General features: G+C 38.8%; 1 pseudogene; it reads left to right on the top strand.

The window, feature by feature from the left end:
- The first annotated feature begins 5,793 nt into the window (after positions 1–5,793).
- Positions 5,794–6,761, top strand: LOC117015200 (mesoderm-specific transcript homolog protein-like; annotated as a pseudogene).
- Positions 6,762–22,540: the final 15,779 nt, after the last annotated feature.

Below are 22,540 nucleotides of genomic sequence, written 5' to 3'. Positions count from 1 at the left end.
GCCCGGGATGGAAGGAATGCCAGATGATCAGGAGAAATGCCAGACGAGCTGACCACAAAAGGCCAACACCCCCTCTCCCTACACAAAAGTGCAGAAGCAGCTGATTTTATCTCCCTTCTAAACTGCTTACTTCCATACAGATGTCAAAACCAATGTCCTGCATGCACCGTTGATCAAAGTTTGACTTCTGTATGATTTCCTGGGGTAGCGATGATGAGCCATCTTGTCCCACAGCACAGGTGGGAACATAGATACCAGGTAATGTAACTGGTAAAGAAAGCCCACCACTTTCCAGAAAACCCTGCTATTTTCAAAAAGCCCGGCTTTTCACACAAGCCCGCTTAGTCGCCAGCTTATAAAAGCAGCCAAGCGGAGCCAGCCTCCAAGTTAGTTTGGAGAATCTTCCCTTCCTCTGTACTGCCTCCCTTGCACTCAAGCATAAGCTTGATAAAATTAGTCTGGAAAATTTTCTGGATTTCCTCTCCATTTCTATCTTGGGGAACCCACGAACCCAAACTTCAGTAACAGTAAAGTACTGTGTTACCAATTTGTTGATTAACAAGATTGCATTAAATTAGTTTTGTAAAAGCTTACTGGTTGAGTCTATATTATCTAAATGTCGTTAGTGTTGCACTCAGCATCCAGAGAACAAAGTTTTAGCCTTCCTTTTCCCACTCAGTTCTTGTGGTTAGAAATGGGTTCAGATTCCAGTTCAGATCTCTGACTGTTGATCAGTTGCCCTGTGATACTTTTCACTCTGTTCTCCACAACTGAGTCCCTTTCAGGAACTCTAGTTCATTGATTGAGGTGTTGGAGTCCTGCCTAATTTTTGCCAAGTTCCCTTGTTCCTGTGTCCCTGGTTCTCTCCTAGGGTTTGGCTACATGTGGGTGAAATTCTTAAAAATGTTTATTAGGTTACTTGACTCCCAAATATTGACTGATATCATGATGTTTTCTGTTTTTACCAATCTCACAGATTAAACACCAAGAGCAATTTTCTCATATTTATCATTGCTTTTGATAATAACGGTGTTTAATTCCAAAATCAACATTGAGAATATTGTATTCTTCACATACTGTGTTAAACACATCATGCCACCCTCTCCAAAACTATCTGTGCTCCTAGTTTTCCTCTTGCCTTAGTGACAAGATCTTTGGTGTCTACTTTGCTCCCTGTGTTGCTATGATAGCACTTCAGTTGGGTCATGCCATCCAATAATGGCCATACTTCTTAGTTCTACCCAGAGACATATGAGGTTTGATGCTCATCATGCAACCATTCTTCACAGACCCTTTGGCTGGCTTCTTTTCCACTTTTCACCGCATGTGTTGGGGGTTTTCAGGCTTATGTCTTTGGCTTCTTTTCATTCTCTTTTGGTGTTTGTAGTTACTCCCATGGTTTTAAGGACATCTTAACTGCCCCTTTAGCCTAGACCTCTCTTATATGCTTCAGATATTATCCAATTGTCTATAGCCATCTCTGCCTGGATCTCTACCCCACCAATGCAGTTCCTTGAATTCAATGCTATTTCACCCTTCTGAGCCTTATACATGTCAATTCCTCCACTAGAGATGTGTCCCTCCATTGTCTCAACACACAATTCAAAGCCCATCTCTTTTGTAAAAAATTTCCAAAGCTGATTGTTGCACCCTTTATGGTCAGGCTGGTAAAAATGCTGGTGTTAGAGATAAAGAGTTTAAAACAGTCATGGGATGGGGAGAAATTCTCACATAACAAATAGAAATTTAGTGTGGACAGCCTGGTGGAACTATATGCTGAGACAAAGATAATTTTGCTCATATTTCACCATTGCTTTTGGTAATAATTATTGGAGCTCAGTATTAAAATAAGTTATCAATAAGAATTTATTGAATTGAATTTTAGAAAATTGAAAGGCTAGAAACTCAATCAAATACCAATATTTTAAAAATGCAATTAATTTTTATACTGTAACTTACTGGATATATAAAGTATAAATCCTCTATGATTTATTAAAGTTACTAGAAGAACGCAGTTAGTAGAAGAAAGAACAAATATTATTTTAAATATACACTATAAAAACACTGCTAGGAAAATAGCTATACATAAAAAAATTCAAACAAAATTTTGTAAAGTGTTAAAAGGTCCAATCATATTCTTTGTAATATTTAGGACAGCAGCAGAATTGATTTGGCCATCTGGTCCTAATTTAACAAAATTATATTTTCATATTCAGCTCTAGTAGCAATGATCATTGTTTTCTCAGCTGGCAAGACACAACTACCAATAAGAACCAGGCACCCAATAATAATCATAGCCAAAAGTAATGACACAATGACACAACAAAGAGACATAGATCTAGGTGTGATATCTTCTTTGGAAATGACAGCAACTGGCAACACGGTACATAATCATAATGCAGTTGTTTGTGATTTTATAGTTATGTCTAAGGTCAATGAGTATAAATATTGGTAAACACTCATGAAATAACTAATCCTAGCTGGCAGGGTGGTTCAGTAGAATGAGCCAGACCTAAGAATTAGGAATCCCAGAAGCCAAAATCAACTTTTTTACCAAATAGAATTTTGGGCAAGTCACTTAACTTATTAGCTATCAGTTTTTCCATCTCTAAAAATGTCTGGTTCTGAAATTCTTTTATTTTAAGACCACATCAACATGGAGCCAAAATATGAAGCTGCGGGAAATAGGTCAATTTAAGTTGATTTTCTAAATTAGCCTGCCTTTCTCCTCTTGCATTCTCTATAGACTCCAGAGAGATTAGGTATATAAGAAAATCAGAGGCTAAAAAGAAGGGGAAACTCAGGGGAGGGGACGTGCAAGTTCTTTTAAGTATTTGGAGCTTCAAGGCTGAATCACATTTGAGTGGGCACATTGTGTAGGAAGTTATTATCAAGGCCACAATAAGAAGATGAGTAGCCTCCAGTCACTCTGCCTTACTTCCTTCTTCTGCATCAGGGACAGACTGCTTAGGACCACAGGCCTGAAGCGATAAACACCGACCTCTTTATCAAGCCATGTGGGCTAGTTATTAAGCTACTGTCTCTCAACTCCAGAACCACCCTCCCAGACTTTCCTTTGTGATGCTGGGGTTTGGAACTCTAAAAAGTATATTTCTCCTTTGCCAGTAGGTTCCCTAGAGGGTATCACCAATGGGGAGCACTAGATAGCTAATGGAAGACTAGAGGAAGGGTAAAAGGGTGACTTTTTTCCTGTTTCCTTGCTATTCCCATTAGCATTCCCCCAGCAATATACTTTATTCCAGCAGCAGCAGTTGGTTCCATCACTAGGTTTTTTTAGCAATCTCAGAACTAGTCCCATATTGCTTCTTCCAAGGTACCCCCATCAGCTATGCACATTCTTCTCGGAGGTCTGAGCTCTAGTTCTTCAAAACTGCTGACTCTGACAATTCTATCTTCTGTCTTTTGTTCCCTCAACCCAAGATGTGATGCTTCTGCAGTTATCTTCCTTGTATTTATTTCCTCAGTGTTTCATTCTGCGTTTTTATTCCTCCAAAACCTGTGTAGCACCACCCTATATTAAATTTCAAGTCTTGAAATACTATGGCTTTAGTTTTCAAGACCTGGCTCTTGCTCATGGACTATCTTTGATTTAAAAATTATCTTTACTTATCAGCTATTTTTTTTTTTACCTCAACCAGGACTCTTAATAGGGAAGGATGAAGGGACATTCCCACTACCAACTCCAATAGATTCATGAAGGGTCCCATTAGTACCCATAACATCAATCAGTATTTATTACTCGTAACTATTACTATTTAAGACTAACTGGTTCAGATCTCTTTACACTTCAGCTCTCAAAACCTATGACAGTTCAGTAGGGGACACAGGAAGGACCAATTTTACTGAGGGGAACAGTCTACACATAGACTTTTGTAAGGTGTTACAGGAATTCAATGGAAGAGTGAGAAATCTAACCCAAGTTTCTGGAATCCTAGATCAGACCATATGAAGTTGCTCCAAAAACTTAATTCTTAAGAATGTTATAACAAAATTCAAGGAAACATTTTCAAAGTTTTACCTGACAACGTGGGAACAAATTTCAGTATATATTTTTAGTAATATTAATTTGCATGAATACAGTACGTGATATAGTTAACAATACACTTTCTCACGTCTATTGCCATTGCTTAATCTCACAACTCTATAGTGCTGACAGTGTAGAATTCTAACTTGCACTTATAGAAACTGAGATTGCAAAAAGTTAAAGTGACTTACCCAAGATCACTCACCTAATGAGTAGATAAATGCCAACCCATGTAAGAAGCAAATAGCTATATCTACCCCAAATCCAATAATGTCTCCACCATATTAAATTGCCTAGTTAATATATGCCTCTGCTGACAACATTAATGCAACTCATTTCATTCTCTTTATAAAAAAACAAAACATCCATCAACAATTACAAGAGCCATCAGAAGAGGATTATATTCTTCATTGAATTATTTCAGTCAATAATACTTTAACTTATCAAAAGCAGAAAAGCATTAACTGAGTTAAAATTACCGTAATGAACAGTAAAGGAAAAAGTTACTCTTTATTGTAATAAATCATTATTAAGAAAAATAAATAATAAAAGCAACCAAATCTTACCAAACCTTTTTAGAGAATAACCTCCTTTGCCAGGAAAGTATGTTATTAGCATCTGAAAGAAAACCAGGATTTTGCTCTAAGCAGCAGATTCTAAGTTAATATGCAAAGAATACTGTCTCTTTGAAATTCATTCAATAATACAATGCTTTATTAAATAAAGAGAGCCATTTGGATTTTACATATGGAGCAACTGTTCATCTGCAAAAATGTCAGAATGCCAAGAAAGCAAAGGAGCAAGTTACAAAGGATTTCCAGTTCCATAGATAAGACCTTAAAGCAATATACAATATCACTCATATGTATATATTAAAAGCAATGGCAAAATCATACTGTTCCCAATTCAATAGTGAAAACTAAATCTGGAAGTCATCTCAGTTTTTATTTTCAGAAATTCAGTATGACTGTTTAAGAGTTGATGCAGGTCAAGTAGCAGCCATGATACTTTATTTAAAGACATTGGCTATGATAAGAACAGCACTTGGAAGGGAAAAAAAAATTGTATCTTATTATTTTAAATAATATAGATAATTTAAGTAAATGAAAGTAAGTAAACATCTATGGTAGCTACAGGTGCATTCAAGAGTAGTAATTAAAGGCTCATGGGCAACTGATTCCCCCAAAGACAGAGTCTTATAGCCCAGGTCATACTGAAACAAGGCCAGTTGGGACCCCCAAAAAAGAGACCTTGCAATGTCTCTGGACTCGCCTCTCCCTGCACTAGAGCTTAACAATTGATCAACCCCCTCCCTGTGGTTTGAACTTGGAATATCCCCTGCCCTAGTTCCCTGCTGTAGATAATTACCCTGAAATTTATGCTTGCTTACTGATTACAATACCCCATGCTTACTGATCACAATCTTTATGGCCTAGCATTCTTTCTAGGTTACTGTCATCACTGCTCATGGGTTGATGACTGCACCACTTCGAAGAATCCATGCGGACCCCTAGAACATCATAGTGCCTCTGGAGGAATGCTCAGATTTCCCTTAAATATCCGAATCTAGTCTGAGAATGTAAAGGCAGTTTTTGGAGGTATTAACCTGCTCCCTTCTCAGACCAATGGTACTCTGATAATAAACACTTATTCTATGACCTAACTCTTGTGTCAATCTATTGACTGAGCAGCACAGGCAGCATGAGTCCTGGAATCCTTTGGCCTCTGGTTTTATTTCCTGAACAGGAATGAGGAAGGGGTGGGTGCAGGTGGGGCTATTCACTGTACCCCTGTTCTCAGTCTATCTGCACATCCTGCCCCCCACTCCCCAGCTTCTCCCCACTCATTATTCATGGAAGTTGTCAGGCAAATTTTTCACCTACAAGGAACTACGCATCTTCCACCATGACCCTGTGGGTGTGGTTGGAAGTCAGGGCATAGTTGTGCTTTTAACTTGGCTTTGTAAATCCAGCTATGACTGGTACAAGATTTGGGAAGGTCTGACACTGAGTTCTCATCTAGCAATTGCCCTCAATTTCTTAGGCTTTGGCTTCATTGACAAACCAAGACCCCATCACTACTCCATATTTCAGCAGGTCGATATTGTGGAGGCACTTTTGCGGCATCTGGGGCTCCGGAACCACAGGATCAACGTTTTGTCTCACGATTATGGAGACTTGTTGCTCAGGAGCTGCTCTAGAGGTTCAAGCAGAATTGATCTGGTCGGCTTACCATAGAGTTTCTGTCTGTCAGATGGAAATATATTTCCTGAGACTCACGGTTCTCCTTCTCTGAAAGTTTCTCAAAGAGAGGTATACTGTCATCCATCCTCACACAATTGATGAACTTCTGTTTATTCTCTCCATGTCTCATCCCAATCTTTGGGTCATACACCCAAACCTCTGAGAGTGAATGGTGAGACATTTGGGCAGGGATATGCAATAACGATGGGAACTTAGTTATTGACCACCTCTTACCATCAATCAGGGGAAGAAGACACACAGTGGGAGCTCTTGCTTCTGTAACTATTCCCATGCATTTTATTTACAGGCCTTTGGATCCCATGAATCCCTAACCAGAGTTTTTGGAGCTGTACTGGAAAATGCTTACATGGTTCACAGTGTCGATTCTGGATGACCACATTAGTCACTGCTCACAGCTAGAAGATCCCGTGGGCTTCTTGAATTCACATATGGGCTTCATCAACTCCTTCTAAGCTGGAAAGAGTAGCTTCCCTGTATCACCTCCCCTCCTCCCATATCTGTCATGTATTCCATTTTGGAAGAAATGCCCAAAAGAGGTCCTGGCCACCAAACATGATTTTCTCACAAAAATCCACCTGACTGTGGGGAGCCATGATTTCTTGTTTATTCTGTAACCTTGCAGACTGGCTCAGTTTTAGCTCATAAGGCGTTGTCTCTGCTTACACCTGGAGGGTGCTTGTAAGCTGCTAAGGAATGAGGTGGGAACGGCCAGTTCCCGGACACAGATCACTGATGATTATCAGGGTAATTGGTGGGCTTTGTCCTTGAGATAATGACTTTGGGAGAGTTTCAGTGAGTCTGTAGTTCATATGTAAAAGTTGCAAATTTTACTTTCAATGAGGAAATGCTCACTCGTGATTGTTAAGCTGCACGTACACAGGTGGTATATATTGGTAAAGGAAAGTAAACTCCGCGCTTCAGGATCACTGAAGACCGGCCGCATCATCAATTGTGTGAGTGTCTCTTTTTCATTCCCACTCCCCTTGTCAGGAACTGTTTGACTCGTAACGGCTGGTCCGATACACCTGACTCACATTGGTGAACAGCCAGCAGAAGCTCTGACTAAGGGTGACCTAATAGTCCACCTCCCATTACGTTGACATCTCATCAAGTGTATGGACTTACCTTTGTCTTTGTGTTATTAGGAAACTATGACAAGCACTATTACTCACTGATGCAGAAAGACAGACATTCTTTGGTATAAAAGTCTTGTAATTTATATGGACTTTTCTAAAATATTTAGAAATTCTAATTTCTGGCCCAACGCCAATTGCCCAGTTGGACTCTAATAGCAAAGAAGGAGAAGAGGGTGTGTCCTTACCTTTCCTTGCATGGCTTTATGGGCACATGCTGTTTAAAGTTTTCTAGGCAGCACAGCACCAAGTGAGTGAGTCTCCCTTGTCATAACTTCGGATTTAGCTTCACTAGCTACTTCTAATTAGACAGTTTGTTAAAATAGATTTTGGTTTAAATAATTCAGAATTCTAGGTATATTTTAAGACTATGTTTTACCTACATGTATTATATATATTTTTATAAGGATTCTAAACCTGCAGACACTTACTCTGGCAGAGTAGAGTAGTAACCTTATTGAACATATTTAACTTTGAATAAATTGAAATAAATCCAAAACTATTTACAGAATTTCCCTAATAGACATGAAAGACCAATAGCATCTATACCAGAGATTTACTGTTATTAGCTGGAACGACCAATTCTAACAGCAAATAATAGTCTGACTCTTCATACTTCAGTGCTTCAAAGCACGTGCCTCCTAAGCACAAGTGGAGAGGAGGGAACCGTTGTACAGTCCAAGTTACCAAGCCAAGTGAACACTGATTCCTTATGGTGATTGCTTAACTTCTCAATGGTTATCCCAGAGAGGCTTCCTCACATAGCTCCACAATTTCCGTACTTTACAGACAAGAAAGTTCCAGAAACTTTAAGAACAAATTCTGAAAGGCCTATGAGCAAATGGTGCTGAATACTTCTTTTCTTAAGCCACAATTTCATTGTTTTAGACAAAACAGGATTGTTAATTATTTTAAATTCTATTTTTTAAATTAGCAACTTCAAGTATAACAACTGAAAACAGAATAAATGTTCATTTTCTATTAATAAAAATGAATTTTGATAAAATGTAGGAATTAACATGGTGTATTTTGTCTGCCACAGTTGATCCTGTGATTAAAAGACAGTATGGACTATTCATGAGATGTCCAGCTTTCAGTGAATCCAGGGCCCAAAGTGGCCCAGGGTCCTTAATTTTGAGCCTTAGCTAGTGCACGTTCAAGGCACCACTACTATATAGTTGACCCTTGAACAATGTGCAAGGGAGTGGGTAGGGGCTCCAACCCCCACACAGTTGAAAATCTGCATGTAACTTTTGATTCCCTAGTCATCCATCCCTCAGTACCCATGAGGGATTAGTTCCAGGAAATCCACAGATGCTCAAGCCCTTTATATAAAATGGCATAGAACAATGCATAGGGTCTGCCCTCCACATCAGTGTATTTCCAACCACGAATGGAAAATACTGTTCCCTATCAGACAGCTCTTGGTTGAATCTGTAGATTTGAAAACCCGGGGATACAGAAAGTTGATTGTATATTTATTGGAAAAAATCCACATATAAGTGGACTTGCACAGTTCAACCCACGTTATTCAAGGGTCAAGGTATGTCCTTCCACTCCATGCCACAAACCCTGTGCAGTATGCCAGTGTCCAATCCAGAATGAGAGAGTCCCCAACCTACACTCAACTCAGGGATGTGACCATAAGAATTCCACCTCTTCCTTTCCTATGTATGTCTTCCATGATTTTAAAACCTCTGCTAACTGAATAATTAGAAGCAGCTCTTCCCCTCTAAATTTTGTGGGAGGAGGATACTACTGGGGAAACTCTGGAAATCTCCCATAAGATTCTACTTGGTGTGGGCTTTGGATATGACTGTAAGTATAAGTGTTAGGTTTCTATTTGCAAGACCAAGACAGTGTGGTGTGGATGTCAGTGGGGGCAGCCAGTAGACTGCTGCCCTGGGTCTCCTACGGCTGATTGGAGAGAATGACATAGGATGGCTCAAGATAAACCACAGCGTACTAGTGCTATTTCTGTGTTTTGACCTCATTCTGGAAGGTAGGGCAGAGGGCATATTGACACACTTTTCAGAGGGATCTCCTCAAATCCTGAGGGGGCTTCAAAAGCTTAGCTAGGAGCACAGGGAATACTCCCTCTCTCTAAACACATTCTCAAAAACTGGAGTCTTTTCTAAAAAATAAGGCAATGTGTTGATCCGATTAAACCTAATGTGAAAAGATGATAGAAGAAAGTGATACTAGGAGATTAATAAATTAACAAAATGCAGTATGCTGGTCTCCAATCCAGGATGGGAGAGTCCTAAGATTTTTTAACTAAGATTTTTTTTTATTTGCTTACCTCACACCAAACTATAGGACAGGCTTTTCCCAACCCCACCTCCAGAATTCCCCATCTAATGTCAGAACCAAGCTATTCTCCAGAGTATACCCATCAGTCAAGTCCTATGTCTGAGGATAAGGCCCATTTGCCAAGTTCTCAGTGAGGGTGTGTGGGTATTGGAGGTGAGTAAGGATTAGAGAGTGGGAGCAGTTTGTCAATTGTTTAGGTTACAAGGAATACATTCAGATACAGGTGAGCCAGCCACAACTCAGGAACACCCACTCACAGTGAGTACAAGATTCACTGCCCCAAGATTCCCACACTTGACATTTACCTCCCCAACCAGACCACTGGATTAGAGTTTTCCTTCTGAAGATGGATTTTTTTTCATCAAGTGAGGAACATCAAAGTGGCTTTGAATTACTTTCCTGATACCAAGCGGAGATAGGCTGGGGACCATGGATTTAAAGGTTCTGTAATAAACTCATACCAGCTAGAACTGGGTAGAACAAGAGGAAGATTATGAAAAGGAAGGTCTTGGGAGACGTCATCAAAATGGCGGCATGAGGTGAGCCTCTGTAAATCTTCCCTGCAATTTACAACTAATTGAACAATTATAACTCCACAAAGGACTCCCTGCATAGCAGACAAGCAAGACGATGAAGACCACTACTGAATTCACCTAAAACTGGGCGAATCGCGCTAGTGGGGAGGAGGGAAGGGAAAAGCATGGAGATGGAGCAGCGTGGGCGCAGGACGCAGACCTAGCTCAGTTCTCCGAGCTCGCTGCATCCCGGAACTACCGCAGGCTGCAGGAGAGGGAAGAATTTGGACTGCTAGGGCTCCGTTTATGGCCCACAAGGCTGAGGGGACAGCATATAACACAGCTGAACCCAACACTCACGGCACAGATCTCGGAGCTAAGACTGAGGGAAGAAGGCTGAAAACGGTGGTTTAAGCCCTCACCGCCACAGAGAATGGAAGCTGTAGGCACTGACACGAGCCGCCCCCTCCTTATCCTCCCAGAGCTCAACCCGCCCCCACCCGCCTAGTGCTAGAAGCGGAACAGTAACAGTGTCAGATCAAAAGAACAGAATATTTGCTGTTCTGAGAACTGTGGACACAGATTCGCAGCCCAACTAGTTCTGGCAAAGGTGAGGGATTTGTGGAAACAGGACCGGCTGTGGTGGTGGTCGCTGCCATTGCTCTGGGCCACCTCTCACAACTCACCCCGCCCCTGGCCCCACCTATCTGGGCAGATTTCTGTAGGAGTACACAGAACTGCTGAAACACACGGTCTCTGAATCTGGTTCAGGAAGAGCTTTGGAACTTCAAAAGCTCTCTGCATCCCCACAAAGACACTGCACCCTGTGACCCAGGCGAACTATTAACAGAGGAGAAGCCCGTCTCCCAGGGAATCCCCCCGATTGTGTGACAAGCTGGAATAGTGCCGAGAAAACATAGCACTACCGTGTGAGAGAGAAAAAAAGACTGCAGTGGGAGAGAAAATAAAATATTCTACCAACAAGTACTGGAAAACAAAAGAAAGACTTCTTCCTCTCAACCTGTTGCAGAAGCCACTCCTGTAGATGTCTAGGAAGAGAAATAATAAATCAGTAATTGCCCTGAATAACCAAGGCAACAAGACAGCTGAGAAAGAAAGTGAAAAGTCTCCAGAAAATGAACTTAACGATTTGGAAATATGTGACTTACATGACAGAGAATTCAAGATTGAAGTCCTGAAAAAACTCAATGAGATGCAAGAAAACACAGAAAGGCATTTTAATGAAGTCAGAAATACAATCAAAGAGCAACATGAACATTTTACTAAAGAGATTGAAATTTTAAAAAAGAAACAAATGGAATTTCTGGAGATTAAGAACTCAATAGAAGAAATTAAGAGTAAAATAGCCAGCTTAGGTAGTAGAGTTGACCAGATGGAGGAAAGAATCAGTGACATCGAAGATAGAAACCTGGAAATGACACGGATGGAAGAAGAAAGACACTTGAGGCTTAAAAGAAATGAAAGAACTCTACAAGAACTTTCTGACTCCATCAGAAAGAGGAATATAAGAATAATGGGCATACCACAAGGAGAAGAAAGACAGAAAGGAACAGAGAATATATTCAAACAAATTGACGATGAGAACTTCCCAAACTTGTGGACAGAACTGGATCCACGAATCCAAGAAGCAAATAGAACACCTAATTACCTCAACCCCAACAGGCCTTCTCCAAGGCACATTGTATTGAAGCTGTCAAAAATCAACGACAAAGAAAGAATCCTCAAGGCAGCCAGGGAAAAGAAGATGGTAACCTACAAAGGAAAGCCCATTAGATTATCATCAGATTACTCAGCAGAAACTCTCCAAGCCAGGAGGGAGTGGAACCAAATATTCAAACTACTAAAAGAGAAAAATTATGAGCCAAAAATAATATACCCAGCAAAGATATCCTTTAGATATGAAGAAGGAATAAAGACCTTTTCAGACATACAGAAGCTGAGGGAATTTTCTAATACACGACCTGCACTACAAGAAATACTAAAGGGGGCTATTCGACCACCATCAACAGGGACAATTTGTGGCAACCAAAACACAAAAAGGGGGAGAGTAAAGGCCTGAACCAGAATATGGGAATAGAGAAAGTAAGCGTGCAGAAGAAAATGGGATACTCCAAATATCAAACTTTCTTTTACATAAACTCAAGGATAACCACTCAAAAAAAAATCCAGAACTGAAATATACACTGTAATAAAAGAAGAAACAGAGGGAAACATCCTAGAATACCACCATACAGAAATAATAGACAACAACAAAAAGGCAAAGAAACAAGGGAGACACAGCCTTACCAGAAAACTAAAGATAGAATGACAGGAAACCCTCACATATCAATAATCACCCTAAATGGAAATGGACTGAACTCACCAATAAAAAGTCACAGAGTAGCAGGTTGGATCCAAAAACTAAACCCAACAAAAGCTGTCTCCAAGAGACACATCTCAGCCACAAGGACAAGCATAGACTCCAAGTGAAAGTGTGGAAATTGACACTCCAAGTAAATGGTATCCAGAGAAAATCAGGTGTATCCATACTGATATCAGATGAAACAGACTTCAGGGTAAAAAGGTAACAAGAGACAAAGATGGACATTTCATAATGGTAAACGGGACTATACAACAAGAAGACATAACAGTCATCAATATGTATGCCCCCAATCAGGGAGCACCGAAATATACCAAGCAACTACTAACAGAACTAAAGGGAGAAATTGACCAAAACGCAATTACACTAGGGGACTTAAATACATCTTTGACAACTATGGATAGATCCTCCAAACAAAAATTAAATAACAAAATAGCAGCCCTAAATGACACATTAGATGAAATGGACATAATTGACATATATAGAGCACTTCATTTTAAAGCATCAGACTATACATTTTTTTCTAGTGTACATGGAACATTCTCAAGGAGAGACCATATATTGAGACATAAAATGAGCCTCAGCAAATTTAAGAAGATTGAAATCAGACCAAGCATATTGTCTGATCACAAGGCTTTGAAATTGGATATCAACTGCAAAAAGAAAGCAGGAAAAGGCACAAATATATGGAGATTAAACAACATGCTTTTAAAGAACGATCGGGTCAAAGTAGAAACTAGAGGAGAGATCAAAAGATACATAGGAACAAATGACAATGAAAATACATCCTACCAAATTTTTGGATGCAGTGAAAGCAGTTTTAAGAGGGAAATTTAGATCATTACAGGCCTATCTCAAGAAACAAGAAAAATCCCAAATAAATAACCTCATGTTACACCTTAAAGAACTAGAAAAAGAAGAACAAATAAAACTCAAGGTCAGCAGAAGAAAGGAAATAACAAAAATCAGAGCAGAACTAAATGAAATAGAGAACAAAAAGACAATAGAAAAAAATTAATGTGACAAAGAACTGGTACTTTGAAAAGATTAACAAAATTGACAAACCCTTGGCTATACGCACAAAGATAAAAAGAGAAAAGACACTAATTAACAAAATCAGAAATGAAAAAGGGGAAGTTATCACGGACACCACAGAAATACAAAGGATCATCCAAGAATACTATGAAGGACTATATGCCACCAAATTCAATAACCTAGAAGAAATGGACAAGTTTTTAGAAACATATAGCCTTCCTAGGCTGAACCATGAAGAACTGGAAAATCTAAACAGACCGATCACCAGTAATGAAATTGAATCAGTCATCCAAAACCTTCCCAAAAGCAAAAATCCGGGACCAGATGGCTTCAGTAGTGAATTCTACCACACCTTCAAAGAGGATCTAATACCAATCCTGCTCAAACTCTTCCAAAAAACTGAAGAAGAGACAGTACTCCCGAACTCATTTTATGAGGCCAACATTACCCTGATACCAAAACCTGGTAAGGACAACACAAAAAAAGAGACCTATAGACCAATATATCTGATGAATACAGATGCAAAAATACTAAACAAAATTCTAGCAAATCAATACAACAATGCATTAAAAAGATTATTCATCATGACCAAGTGGGGTTCATTTCTGGGGCACAAGGATGGTTCAACATCCACAAATCCATCAATGTGATACATCACATAAACAAAATAAAGGACAAAAATCATATGATTATATCAATTGATGCAGAAAAAGCATTTGACAAGATACAACATTCATTTATGATTAAAACACTTCATAAAATAGGTATAGAAGGAAAATACCTTAACATAATAAAGGCCATATATGACAAACCCTCAGCTAATCTCTTAATTAATGGTGAAAAACTGAAGCCCTTTGCTCTACGTTCAGGAACATGACAGGGCTGTCCCCTATCACCTCTACTTTTCAACATAGTGTTGGAAGTCCTTGCCAGAGCAATCAGGCAAGGAAAGAAATAAAAGGCATCCAAGTTGGGAATGAAAAAGTTAAATTGTCACTCTTTGCAGATGACATGATGCTATATGTAGAAAACCCTAAAGACTCCACCAAAAAGCTATTAGAAACAATCAATGAATACAGTAAAGTTGCTGGCAACAAAATCAACGTATGAAAGTCTACTGCATTCCTATACACTAACAATGAAATCTCAGAAAAAGAAATACAAAAAACAATTCCTTTTGCAATTGCAGCAAAAAGGATAAAATACCTAGGAATAAACTTAATCAGGATGTGAAAGATCTACATGCTGAAAACTGTAAGACATTTTTAAAAGAAATTGAAGAAGACAAAAAGAAATGGAAAGACATTCCGTGCTCATGGATTGGAAGAATCAACATAGTTAAAATGGCCATATTACCCAAAGCAATATACAGATTTAATGCAATCCCCATCAATATCCCAATGGCATTTTCTAAAGAAATAGAACAAAAAATCATCAGATTTGTTTGGAACCACAAAAGACCGCGAATAGCCAAAGCAATGCTAAGAAAAAAGAACAATACTGGAGGTATCACACTCCCTGACTTTAGCTTGTACTACAGGGCTACAATAATCAAAACAGCATGGTATTGGCAGAAAAACAGACACATAGACAAATGGAATAGAATTGAGAACCCAGAAATAAAACCACATAAATATGGACAGTTGATTTTTGACAAAGAAGCCAAAAACATACAATGGAGAAAAGACAGCCTCTTCAATAAATGGTTCTGGGAGAATTGGATAGCCACGTGCAAAGAATGAAACTAGAGTGCTATCTGTCACCATGTACCAAAATTAATTCAAAATGGATCAAAGACTTAAGCATAAGACCTGAAACAATAAACTGCACAGAAGAAAACATAGGTACTAAACTTATGGACCTTGGGTTCAAAGAGCATTTTATGAATTTGACTCCAAAGGCAAGGGAAGTAAAAGCTAAAATAAATTAATGGGACTATATGAAACTTGAAAGCTTCTGCACAGCAAAAGAAACCATCGACAAAATAAAGAGGCAACCAACTAAATGGGAGAATATATTTGCAAACAGTGCCTCCGATAAGGGGCTAATATCCAAAATATACAAGGAACTCATGCAACTCAACAACAAAAAACCAAACAACCCAGTTGAAAAATGGGCAGACGACCTGAAGAGACATTTCTCCAAAGAGGACATACAAATGGCAAATAGACATATGAAAAAATGCTCAACATCCCTAGTCATCAGAGAAATGCAAATAAAAACCACAATGAGATATCACCTCACCCCAGTCAGAATGGCTATCATCAACAAGACGAATAGTAACAAGTGTTGGAGAGGCTGTAGAGAAAAAGCGACCCTCATACACTGTTGGTAGGAATGCAGACTGGTGCAGCCGCTATGGAAGGCAGTGTGGAGGTTCCTCAAAAAATTACGAATAGAATTTCCATATGACCCCGCAATCCCTCTCTTGGGTATCTACCAAAAAAATCTGAAAACATTTATACATAAAGACACATGTGCTCCAATATTCATTGCAGCTTTGTTTACGGTGGCCAAGACATGGAAACAACCAAAATGTCCTTCGATAGATGAATGGATAAAGAAGTTGTGGTATATATACACAATGGAATACTATTCGGTGGTAAGAAAAGATGATATAGGACCATTTGTGACAACATGGATGGATCTTGAGAGTATAATGCTAAGCGAAATAAGTCAGACAGAAAAAGCAGACAACCATATGATTTCACTGATATGTGGTATATAAACCAAAAACAACAAAAGACAAACAAATGAGAAACAAGAACTCATAGACACAGACAATAGTTTAGTGGTTACCAGAGGGCAAGGGGGTTGGGGGGTAGGAGATGAGGGTAAGGGGGATCAAATATATGGTGATGGAAGGAGAACTGACTCTGGGTGGTCAGAATACACAATGGGATTTATAGATGATGTAATATAGTATTGTAAACCTGAAATCTATGTAATTTTACTAACAATTGTCACACCAATAAATTTGAAAAAAAAAAAAAGGAAGGTCTTGGAACTCAGGTAGTCTGCAATAATAGCAAGAGCAATGAAAACATCTAATCTAACTATTCTTTATCAAGTTCTTTTTCTTTTCCAGGCATAGTGTAAGTACTTTATGGGTATTTGTTTTAGTATCATTTCATCCTTACAACCCTGAGGGAAGACTTTTAAAATCTCTGTTTCATCGATGAGGAAACAGTGGCACAGACTCTTTAAAGTCATACAAAAGGGAAGTTGCAGGAACTCCTTTCTCTTTAGCCCATGCTCTTAACCTGTACTTTTGATTCAGTACTTGTCATCTCTGGGAGTGTGACAAGACAAAATGCAATGCAGGGGTAAGGAAAGTTGCTAACAAAAAGTTGAGGTCATAAATTCATAAACTGTGACAACTGAAAGCGACATTGACAGTTGAACTAGTAGTAAGGTTCATAAGCAGAGATTGAGTTAAAGAGAAAGAGAACCAAACAGAAAATGCTTGTGGTGGAGAAAATAACACTAATTTGGCAAGGCTTGGTTTTGAGAGAGGAACTAGCTTCCTTTTCTGCAAAGCCTAGCTGCCATACTAAATTAAATATCATGAAGTGATGTTCACAATTACTGACAAAAGTGTTACTTCCAGAAAGACCCAAATCGGAAAGCAGTATTTCTAAGTCCTTCAGAAACTGATTTGCAAATACTTGTCCTGACTTGCCTTTATGACAGAAAGCCTAATTTGCCCCCATTTGTATTTTGTAAATGTGCACTTTTTAAAAATATTCATGGCTTTTTTTTGTTCAAGCTCTTTGACTCATACTCTTAAGGAAAAATTAAACTACACTAGTTCCCTTTTTGTACCAGGTAATTTGTTCTTGCCATTAATCGTAGCAACTTCCTACTTACAGGAAATGGTGTGATTTACATGCCATTAAAGGATAAAGTCATTGACTTGTTTTTGTTTGTTTGAAATATTTAAATCGTATAGAAGTCCAACAACTTTTTAATATATCGTTTATTTTAGCTTTATTTATTATAGCTTTTGATTTATTTCTCATTCTTCCTGGACTTTACCTTTTGAACTAATTGCCGAGTTTCTTACTTCAATCATCCAACCAAGCCAAGTACATTGTGGGGATATATTCAGCAAGATTGCAATGACTAACACCTGGAATTTCAAACATTAAAAGAATATCTATATCAGAAATAAGTATTTCAAGATTGATTCTATCCTTTTTCTCTGCTGACCTCTTGGCATAAGGCCCTGGGGCTATGCATTGTTATGAAGAAATTTAAGGGACATACAGCTACAAGTACCATGTTCAGAATGTGATTCACTCAGGGCATAAGGCAACATTTACTCCAGGTATTAATGGTCACAATCCAGAAAAGTAAAAAATTGTTTCACTTTATCTCTCCTTAGATATAACACACAAAAATGACTGGCAAAACTAACCACTTTGTAACAGCTTCCAGAGGTCATGGAGGGGTGAAATTGTCACCATGATGTTGTTCATACTGTCGGATCAAGGCCTCTCTCAAAGATACTTGTTTTTTCTTACTATTAGGATGGAAAAACTGCTAGCCACCCACATACCAATTGAAAGCTCCTCCAAAACAAAACCAACAAAATAAATTTCTCTGTGACTCTGAGAACACATGAAAACAATGTTACACATTCCAGAACCATGCCTGTTGAGAGTAATTGTTTTGGACCACAGTATATTGCTATGAGTCCAATTTAAATTTTCTCTGGTCCTGCACAGTTAATGGGTCAATCACCGATTCGTGCTTTTCCTTTAGAATTGCTCACAAGAGTATTGGTATCAGGGAAAAATGGGTCAGCAACTACCTCCAAGGAGTTCTAAGTCTGCTCTCCTGAATACAGTTGTGTACAGAAAGCAGCCTGGTGAACCCAGCTTGAAAGATAGGGTCCAGTGTAAGAAACTGTGACAGTGGCCCACAAAGTTTTATTTGTTCTATTTGGGCCAGTCATGGGCCACCAATGCACTACCAGTGTCATAGCATGTAAGAGCAATATGATATATTGCACAATTTCTTTGTTTCATGGAGATGTAAGAATGATCTTCAAGTTGCCGTTGGCCCTTGACACTTAAGCTGGAAAGGAAGCGGGGGTGAAATCATTGAAATCTATGGAGTAGGTTCAGGGCTCTCTTAACTTGGAGGTGAGACGTTGTAGTGGCTCGTATGGTTAAGGCAATAAGCGAATCATTCCAGAATATGGGTCCAGTGCTAGGAATGAAACTTTATTAATGTGAAGGAAGATTTCTCCTGGGCCCTCAATTGTTCAAGAGAAAATCCTGGGAACAGAGAAGGAAAGGGTAGAGTGTATAGGATATAGAAACCCCAGACAAAGTTCTGGAGAAGAGTGCTATACTTTCCTTCACCAGCTCTTCCCCTGAAGGGGCCAATATTACTGCTCTCGTTCCTGTCTGAGAATCTAGGCCTGTTTTAAAAAAGGAGTTGGATCTTACTCATAGTTAAAAGTAAAATAACAATCTAAGGAGCCTCTCTTTCTCTCCCTCATATACACATACACTCAAATATATACAGCATTTGTATAGGTAAAGCTATAAACTAAAGCAATAAAATTCTTATGGCAGTAGCTACAGTGATAAAACTTTTATGGTAGAATCAGGTATTGAAAAGAAGCAACAGAATTACAGTGTATGTAGTGGTAAATTCAGGGGAAGTAGTGGGGGGGCACCAACATCACATTATATTACACTCTAACTTTTGGAAATTCATTACTTAAAAAGTTTATTTCAGCCTTGAATCTTCTTTTTTTTCACTTAGTAATCATTTGTCTCTGCATCTACTTTTACTCCTTACCTATAAAATTTGTGAGGATGGGGAAAAGGATCTGTCATTTCCCTATATTCCCAACGATTAGAACAATGTAGAACTAAAATAGGCCATAGTAAAAGTCTGTTGAGTGAATAGGTAAATGATCAAATTAAATTTTCAACCAGAAATCTGATCATCATAGGAAATAATAAGAAGGAAACTATTCTAAAACCCAGTAGGTATTAAATGGTATTATTTTTTCATTATTTTCTTTGTTTCTTTATTTTGTTTTGTTTGTATTGTAGTGTATCAAAGTTTAGCTTCTGACACTGTTATATAGATTAGCCACACAGAAGGGGAGATGGCAAAGGCCATTGATGGAAACTTCCACTGCAGATCCGAGAATAGACTAAGGGGTGTGTAAAATCTCACTTGTTTCATTCATATGTGAATCATCTGTAGTCTCCCTTCATCTGACAATATATCACAGTGCTCATTCATCCCACAGAAGATCAACTTTGACATAAGTGCATTCTATGTTGTGTGTACATCTAAAAATCCAAAGTCTGTGTTAACAAAACATTGGTACCACCATGGTGAGCTGTCTGCATAAGTATATTTCTAAAACACAGAAACATGGTTCAACATGACATCAAATAAGAGTGTCTAGGAGGAAAAAGAAAAAATAATTTAGAGGCAATTAAGAAACTAATGCTATTGACTCACATTTAAAGAACTTGTTTTGTCAGATTAAAATTAAACAAGGCACTGAAAATCAGCAACATAAGCCTGATTGCTTCAAGAGTCCCAGTTGCCTACGCTCTTTATTTCAATTCCCACTTCCTCTTTGGAAAGACAAGCCACTGGAAATTTCCATTTTTATTTTCTATGGTTTGAAATGCTTTGAAAGCTGTGGGGTTTTGAACTTTCAGTGTAAAGTACTGACATTCCTCACAACAGAATTTATTTTTTTTTATAGCCTCATAACTGAGTAACACTGACATAAAATCATGTGTTAGACATTGCACTTCATTTATATGTGAGCTCATCATCATTTTGCTCTTTTGAAAAGGATTTTAGGCTTCTATTCTGATGCAAACAGTAGCTGTAGCTATTGAGGCAGATGCCACACAGCTCTAGAGATGAGCACTGACTGCATTTAGCAGTTGGTTCTGCCATGGAAGAAAGTAAGGAAAGCAGGAGCTTTTCCCTGGGGTGCTCCTACAGCTTTGCCTCTTTCCAGACCTCAGGTCCACAGAGGAAAGTACTGGAGCTAACAGGTACCTGGGTTCTGGACTCAGGGAACCAATTTCACCCCCAGAGATCCTTGGCTGTGTTTGGTCAAAGAAGCTAAAGTGGAACCATGAAGAGTATTTCTGTATCTTTTTGTGCTTTAGGAAAATGAACTTTAACTATAAAGGGCAATGAGATTCATTGCATCCAAGAATAAACCCAGAGACAACTGAACTTCTTAAGTAACGTCTTCCATCTCTGCCTAGAGTGGGGTTTATGGATTTAATATCAGTGCAGAATCTTTGTGAATATGCCATTTCCTTTTCAAACCCATAGAATAGTGTATTTTCTTTTTTTATTGGGGAAGGAGTACAGGATTTTATTGGGGAATAGTGTGTACTTCCAGGATTTTTTCCAAGTTGTTGCCCTTTCAATCGTAGTTGTGGAGGGCACAGCTCAGCTCCAGGTCCAGTTGCTATTGTTAGTTGCAGGGGGCGCAGCCCACAGTTCCTTGCAGGAGTCGAGGAGTCCAACCCGCAACCTTGTGGTTGAGAGCCCAGTGGCCCATGTGGGAATAAAACCGGCAGCCTTCGGCGTTAGGAGCATGGAGTTCCAACTGCCTGAGCCACGGGGCTGGCCCCCAAATAGTGGATTTTCTAATCTATGTTTGTCCTATGTCAATCTAAGTAACTCTGGATATGTCTCTGCATAATTCTTACAGATAATAGATAGAGTGGTTTCCATTTTCCTAGACTACAGATATTTTTTTCAGCCTTCATATACAGATTGGAGCAACTCACAGTATTATCAATAGGAGGAGGCCCCAGAGGGTGGGAATAACATTTTCTCAGCTAGTTTCAGAGATTCCTGGTCATAGTCTTAAATCTGTCATGAGATACAAGCCCCAAAAGCATTTAAAAATAAAACTGTGTAGATTGCATATAACTCCAGGTATATTGTTATTTTTTCAGAAAAAAATATTTATGTAGGTTGCATATAACTTTAGGTATACTATTATTTTTAAGAAAATAGAAAATTATAGCACCATTAATAATGGTGATGATGATTATGGTTAAATTTTGATGTGTCTTTATGATGTACTTAGATTGTACTATGCTCCTTACATGAATTATCTCAATTAGTGTAATCAGTATGTCTATAAAGTGTTTCTTTTATTATCCTTCCTCATTTGCAATGAAGAAACTGAGACCTAGAGAGGTTAAATGACTTGCCTAAGGTCACCCAGATGGTAAATGGTGGAGTTGTATTTCTAACCAGAGCTGGAAATGATCTTAGAGATCATCACATTCAGGGCTCAGCAGACTTTGTCTGTAAAGGGCCAGCTCATAAATATTTCAGGCTTTGTGGTGTAACTACTTAACCCTGCTGGTGCAACGTGAAAGGAGCCATAGACAGCACATACACGGATGGAAGCAGCTGTGTTGCAGTATGTACAAAACACATGGTGGTCTGGGTTTGGCCCACAGGCTATAATTTGCTGACCTCTAATCTAGTCCACATCACTCCTTTGTGTATAAGAAAACTGAGGCCCACAAATGTGAGGGTATTTATACTGCCGATCTGTATTAGAGACAAGATGGAAGGTGTCCTGGTCTCAGTCCTGGTATAATTTTCTCATTATACCAAATTCAAGAGGTTGCACCAATGAATACGGCAATAAATTTTAACAGCCTATATTAAAACAAAGGTAAAATTCACTTGAAATGATGCTAGTCCCTTACAGATCTTTATTTCCCATAAAGGCTGATTTTGAACTGAGACTTTCTATGTTTACCTTGTTTGTATTGATGTGGTGCACAAAGCTTCAAGACCAAGCAGAAAAACCCAAA

The sequence above is a fragment of the Rhinolophus ferrumequinum genome, chromosome 22, assembly GCF_004115265.2.
Source record: "Rhinolophus ferrumequinum isolate MPI-CBG mRhiFer1 chromosome 22, mRhiFer1_v1.p, whole genome shotgun sequence".
NCBI lineage: Eukaryota > Metazoa > Chordata > Mammalia > Chiroptera > Rhinolophidae > Rhinolophus > Rhinolophus ferrumequinum.
Note: the sequence above shows the minus strand (reverse complement) of the source record. Positions and strands in the feature narration are given on the sequence as shown.